Raw genomic sequence first — 7713 nt, 5'->3', positions numbered from 1 at the left:
ACTGTAATAAGCCACGCTGTTGTTTGATGCCATGTGGATGCGGGGCAATATGCGGTTGGTTTTGTTGTCATGGTGACAGACAGCTTCAAGCCTCACGACAGCTCATTTAAACAAGTTGCCCTTGTTTCAATTCATTAGTAACTTCAGCCCTAATCATAGCTACCAACATTAAATTCCTGCTCCCTGTCATACTTCCTGATTTTAACCCCTCAAATGCCAGTTTGTTTACATCCTGGCACTGATGAATGAATTCATCAGTCAATGATGTCATCAGTGAATGACGTCATCAGTGATGTCACTCTTTGTCCTCAGGGTTGTCAGTCAGTCAGCCTTCCTTCTGACCTTCAGACACAGCCAGATATAGGGCCAGCAACCTGACAGAAATGGTGCAGTAATACACAATGCCTTCATGCACGGTTAAACACATGAAATCAACAATACGCAATATAGCTGCGACCAGATATGCGGTCAGGGTGTGACATCATCCACTCCATTGTGATGCAATCCACTCCATTGTGAAATTTGCAGTTAAAAAGTGCAACAAAATTGCAACTTTGGGCTAAAAACACAATGAAACGAGCGTAAATTCGCAATAGCTGTGACCAGATATGCGATGTCAGTCCGAGTGTGAATGTTTTTTTGTTTTTTTTGCAATTCCAGCGCGGGCCGCACAGGGGACGCTGGCCGTAATTTGCCCGTGTATAATAGTATCCTTCTTTGCCTTGTATATTTTCTTAATTTTGTCTGCTTTTTGCAAGGTATATTTTAAAAAAAAATCTTTAATTGGCCAAATCTTTGCCTATACTGTATATTCAAGAAAAATATGCTTGACTTAATAGAGTGACGTAGGCAATGCTAGGCAATGGCATCTAGGTTTCCTTGACTGATTTACTGCGTCAGTAAGATAAGAACAAGGGAGAATGAAAGGACGTAGCGAGAGAGCAGAGCAGACTGCAACGCAAGGTGGCAAAATCGAGCGATGCCAAGGGTCATGCTGCAGCATAATTGAGAAGTGCCGCTCTCCCCCATAGGAAAAGAACGGCCGGCGCAGAGCAGTTTTACCACAGATCATGTGTGGGGGGGCTTTAGATCATGTGTGGGGGCTTTAGATCAATCATGTGTGGGGGCTTTAGATCATGCGTGGGGGCTTTAGATCATGTGTGGGGGGCTTTAGATCATGTGTGGGGGTTTTAGATCATGTGTGGTGGGCTTTAGATCATGTGTGGTTTTTTTAGATCATGTGTGGGGGGCTTTAGATCATGTGTGGGGGCTTTAGATCATGTGTGGTTTTTTTTAGATCATGTGTGGGGGGCTTTAGATCATGTGTGTTTTTTTTAGATCATGTGTGGGGGGCTTTAGATCATGTGTGTGGGGCTTTAGCTGCCATGTGTTGCCTGCATGCTTTAACAAGATCTGCTATTTCTCAGTGGAAACAGTGCATGTGCTGGATAAGCCGGGGGACTGGTATGTGCTTTTAAGCACCTGATCCGGATAGATCTTAAGACTGTGCTTCAGTACCACAAGAGTAGCTGCATTTACAGCTGTAAGTAAACTCAGCTTTTGAAATGTCGATCTTGAATCATAGCGCTGCCATCAGGTCATTGAAGTCAACCAATGTTGTTTTTTTAAACGCCAAGACCACAGTGTGCATCAGCAGCATCATTTAGAGCAGCAACCATTCGATTAATCAATTACTGTAGTCGATTGACAGATTTTTTTTGCCATTTTTTTTTTAAAATGAATGATTAACCGTTTAGACCAGGGGTGGGCAATTATTTTTCATGGGGGGCCACATGAGAAACCCAGATTGTTGCCGGGGGCCAAACAAATATTGTCATGCCATAACCAGGAACTTTGATGATAGAGAGGACCACAAAAAAATGTCTACCAAAGGGCCAGATTTTGCTGAGGGTTGGGGGCCGAACGTTTTTTTTGGGGGTATTTGAAGTCAGGTTTAGAGGAATAACTCCTTTTAAATTAACAGTTGTGATGTCATCATTCAGTCTTAAACACCAAAATTTGATCCTTTTCTCACTCACTCCTATACTGTATCACCACCTGCTCTCCCTGCAGGGCTTGAAATTAACTTTTTTGACCACCTGCCAATAGCTGCTAGATGTTAAAGTTACCAGCCAATTAGAATTTCCACTAGCCAAAATGTTTTTCTTGAAATAAACCAGAATATGAGTGGGTTAATTTAAGCATAAGTATCAGTAAGTGGCCCGGGATTCTCAAAGCCTGTGTTGAGGGTCATACGAACAAAAATGCACTCTTGAAGCTAAAAAACATCCAAAACCAACAAGTTAATTATTTTTACTTCAATGTAGAACAGTCATTTCTCACACATGAGATTACTTTTAGCCTTTTAGTCATAAAGATTATTGAAAGATATATTCCAGACTGAAATGTTATAACAGAAGTGGAGTATTGGCCAGAGTGACATGAACATTTGGACACTTATTCAGCGGGTATCTTGCATGGCGGCCCTGCACTGGCGGCCCTCGGGCCACATGTGGCCCGCGGGCCGCCAGTTGCCCACGTCTGGTTTAGACTTAAAAAAAAATCTCTTAAATCTCTTTCTTAAATGTGAATATTTTCTGGTTTCTTTAGTCTTCTATGAAAGTAAACTGATTATCTTTGGGTTGTGGACTGTTGGTTGGGACAAAAGAGCCGCTTTGGGGGAAACGTTTTTCACCATTTTGTGACATTTTATCGACCCAACGACGAATCGAATACTCGAGAAAATAATCGACAAATTAATCGATGATAGTTGCAGCCCTAGCATCATCCATCCAAGTTTAATCAAAATCAGACCCGTGGTGTCTGACACACTGTATACTAGGGCTGGGCAATATAATCGATACGGCAATATATCGCAATATTTTATTTCCCGATACTGTATCAATACTTGGACGCCAAGTTTTTTTTTGTTTTTTTTGCAGACCATGCCATGCCAGGCCTCTGCATCTGGTGATTCCCACCCCTAGTCGATACTGTATCGATATTTTCCATATCGATGCGTTCAGTAACACTCAACACTCTAGTTTTGACTAAATTTGTCCACTAACTTATCAGTATAATAGTGATGTACATATTATTACACTACCTGGGTGGTACACAGTGTGTTGTATCTTTAGCTCTATTATTTAATTTTTAGTCAATTCTGTAGAATATCGCAATATATCGCAATATGTATCGCATCGCAATATATCGTGATACAATCGTATCGTGACCCAAGTATCGTGATACGTATCGTATCGTGAGATCCTTGCCAATACCCAGCCCTACTGTATATGTTATGTCAGAGGTTCTCAAATGTTTTTCAGCCAAGGACGCCTTACAAGATAGAAAATATACCGGGGACCCCCTCATTCTGATTTGTGATTTTGGGCTAAGCTTAATTGTTTCCACGGTAACGTGCTTGACTTTTAATTTGATAGGTTTGTTATTAGAATTTAATCCATGAACCATTTTAGATTTAAAGCATAAACCATTTTCGTTGAACTATGAAGATTTTGCACACACATTTTTTTATTTATTTTTTAATTACATTACATTTACATTACGTCATTTAGCAGACGCTTTTGTTTTGTCCAAAGCGACTTACAATATCACAATTTGTCAACAGTACAGAAAACCACTATGCAACACAATCAATGACAGCCAAGACATTTTGATAGACTAGCACTAGGAAGTAGTTTGAGAAGGAATAAGTAACATGTAGCATTTTTTTATTATTATTATTATTATTATTATTATTATTATTATTATTATTATTATTATTATTATTTTTACCTGAAAACTTTTCGCGGACCCCCTGGCAAAGTGCCACGGACCCCTGGGGGTCCGCGGACCCCCATTTGAGAACCACTGTGTTATGTGGTGTATGACACACTGTATACAGTGTGTTGCTAGTTACGTGGGCATAAAACGCCACTGAATGACCATTTTGATATTTGATATAACTGTTAACCAGTTTGAGTTATTTCATAAAGCCCATCAGCTTTGATATCTTTTGGCCGGTGTGTTGATAATAACGTTTCTACAGAGATGCGGGGAAACACGTATGGCCGCATACGGCTTCCTGTGGGGACACAGACAAAGAGTTTAATGAAGGCAAGAGGCGAAGCAGTTCTGTTTCTTTACGCTGGAGCCTTTGGTTCTTATCAGTCCAAGTTCTTTGGTGCTGATGATGACGTGCGGCTCGTTTATACAGCACAGCACACACAACGTTACACAGGTAGAACAAGTGACTGGAGGAGGGGACCTTTCATCTTCAGACAGCCCTGTGAAAGACTGGCCAAAATGTCCTCACTTCCCAGGTATACAACCCAAATTGGTCCTCACTAAGGGCGTTTTCACACTGGAACGTTTTAGGTTCGACTTAACTGAGTTTTGGGGCCGAACACGGCGCGACTGGGTCAGTGTGAACATGCCACTTGAACTCGTAGTCGACGTAACTCACTCGCTCTCGGTCCAGCTGGAGAGGGTGGTTTCGGAGCGGCTTGCGTCGCCCTAACCCTAACCCTAAATGCGACGCGAGTGATGTGTGAACGCGCGCCGACTTCAGCTCGTCCTAATGCTGTATTTCTAATGTTAACATCAATGGGGCATTCACAAACATTGAATAAACAGTTATTGTACAAATTACCACCAAGGGCATAGCAAGCCTAGCGTTACAAACGTTAATGTTTACAACTTACCTGGCTGTTCGCCGATAATGTCTGCGTATGGTGAGGGCTTCACGGTTCAACAGAATCAATCTGCGCCTTGTCCTGCTTTGTCTGGAGATTCACATCCGCCGCCTCCAGTACATGAAAACATTGTTTTCCAGACGCAGCCGTGCCTCGTTTTCAAATTCAACACTTTCCCGATATTGAAAGAGACAAACGATGTAAACATCCCGGGCTTCCTTTCCGGGTGGAATTACGCTATACGCGTCTACTTCCGTCTGGTTGGCATGGATACATGACGCTCCACTCTGTAGAACGACGGCCTGGGCGCGGTGATAAAAAGCACATGAGAATTGAAACATTGTATACATTTCACTGCTGCGGCAGCGCCTGTCTCGACCCAAATATGTGTGAAAAAACGCCCTAAGATAGCTGTACAGTAGGTGTTTAGGTACATAGTGACTCTGCCTGGCATGAATGCGTTTTGGCTACAACTGCACTTGCCCCACCATGGATGGATATCGCCATGACAACCAGGAATTAGCATCCTTGGATACCACACTCTTGGCTCTTTGTTTGGTCTCTCTCTCACGCTGCCAGCACCTTGCTACCTGACCAGCACCTTGCTACCTGACCAGCACCTTGCTACCTGACCAGCACCTTGCTACCTGACCAGCACCTTGCTACCTGACCAGCACCTTGCTACCTGACCAGCACCTTGCTACCTGACCAGCACCTTGCTACCTGACTGTTTCCCTTCTCAGCCCTGTCGCTGTGTGTTTCACATCACCCTGCAATTTTTGGATCTCAAGTCTCCCAAAAAAAAGGGTTAATGGACCAGTAAGAATCAACACAGATCCTCACTTAGCTAATGTTAGACAGCCTGCCCACTCACTCACTCACTCACTCACTCACTCACTCACTCACTCACTCACTCACTCACTCACTCACTCACTCACTCACAGTAGCTAATAGCACTCCTTATAGAGATGAGAGTTGAACTGTTGTTGGGATGTTACCAAAGCAACTGTCTTTTCTATTCATAGCTATTGCAGTAACAAAGTTACATATCGGTCGTGTGGGAGCTTGTTTAGACTGAATTCTGCCTGTATTCCTTTCATTTCACCCTCCCTCTCTTCTAGTTTCTCTCTTACTGTAGTCAGTAGGCTGTCTGAGCCTTACTGTAGGCTAATTCTGGTCCTGTGGTCTGATGTCTGAGCCTTACTGTAGGCTAAGCTCACATTCACACCATGTGTCGAAGCAATGCTCAATCAGGTGAGGCCGTTCACACCAGCCGCGTGCGTGCCTTGCTCAAGCCACGCTCAAGCCGCACTGAAGCGATCATTCAGGAGGATTCAGTCCTATTTTCCACGCGTGAAGCTGCCAGGCATGAAGTCAATGGAAGTTGTGGGCGGGGTCAAGGCGCACAGAGCGAGGCGCTGAGGAAAAGAGTGTGCTTCTTGTGTGACCGCTGACCGGTTAAGCGTGAGCTCAGCTTCAACGTGGCTTTAGCTTCAGCTCTGCTTCTGTTAAGCGCAACGTGTGAACATAGGGTAATTCTGTCTCTGTGTGGTCTGATGTCCGCGGGAGGTTGCATTCATAATTGTGATCGATAGTTCGTCCACTCTCTGTCATTCCAGTTGACCTAACAAGTTGTGTGGAGGATACTGGGAGGAGCCAATTTCCAAAATGCCCGTGGCAACAACCAGCTCCAACTCTGGTAAGTGTGACATAGGGTGTGTGTGTGTGTGTGTGTGTGTGTGTGTGTGTGTGCGCACGCACGCGCAGATAGTGGTGGAGATAGTGGAGGCATTAGTGGCATATACTAAAAACACAATACTGAACCGCACACACCTTGGCCAGGTCAAAAATAGGTCAATTCATCAAAACCGATTCCCTCTACCCAAAAGTAGCAGAGACTATGTACTGTGCATCATTGTAGGCCAAACCATTGAAAATATTATTTCCCGACGTATATCGTATTTCCAGATGTAAATATTTATTTTCACGCAAAAAATGGGTTCAAGACAAGCAGGAAAAGTGGGCGTGGCCATTTTCATGACAAGGAGTGGTTTTGGTGCACCCAGCCGGCTGGTTATTGGAGGGAACCGGGAGGGAACCTTGGCCAGTGATTGGCCAGTGGTGGATTCAGTCCTCCCCAATCAGTAACGACTTTGCGATCAGATGAAACGGGAGGCGCAGCCCATTTTTCGAACCGCTCTCTCATCGGTGCTACGACCTGTCACTCATTCAATTTCAACCCGCCTTCAAAAACCAGCAGTGGCTGTGAAGTGGCACAGACTCATTTATGTAGTATGCGGAGCGCAGCGATTTCCACGTAATATTTTGGCCCAATTCCACCGCAGGTAGTAGCGCGATCCCGCTCCGCTCGACTCGATAAATGGTCTCATTCCACCACTAAAAACTATCCCAGCCCGGGTTGTATTGGGGTCGAGTCGTGCTACTTTTAGTACCTGCCTCGTCGTGGTTCTATTCTGTGAACCCGGGTTCATACGGTGACGTGAAAACATTGTTGACGACTGATTGGTCAGGCAGAATCGTGTTTACTCTGTCTACTGACTGTCAATGCTGGCGGCTGCATACCAGTTTAGTGGGCTTACCTTCTCTTCTGTTATGTATATTTCCATCAGTCTTTTGTGTTGCTGCCTTCGCCTCCGGTGAAATAAAATCGTGGCGGGTGTTCAATTGTCTGAGATTGAAAAAAGTCTGCTGCTCTGGAAGCTCTGTAGCTGAGTGCAGGCTGCGGCGCTCCGCTAGGCCGCAGCGGGTGTTTGGTGAAGCCGCGGTCTTGCCTGGTGAGAGGCCGCGGGGTACAGGCTTCACTCTGTTGCGCCTCTCCCGTCCCCGCACAGCGCAGCGCATGCCTGTGAGTTTGACTAACTACAAAGTGATATCCATTCTCCTGGCCGATTGTCACATTTGCCCATGTACACTGTAGGTCATTTAGAGGCACCAGTATTTCATAAACAGTTTAAAAGTTCTGTGGATGGATTTAATTGTAACGTTATGTTATAGCCTA

This window comes from Poromitra crassiceps, assembly GCF_964638095.1.
Source record: "Poromitra crassiceps genome assembly, chromosome: 4".
NCBI lineage: Eukaryota > Metazoa > Chordata > Actinopteri > Beryciformes > Melamphaidae > Poromitra > Poromitra crassiceps.
The sequence above is the reverse complement of the archived record's forward strand: the minus strand, read 5'-3'. Positions refer to the sequence as shown.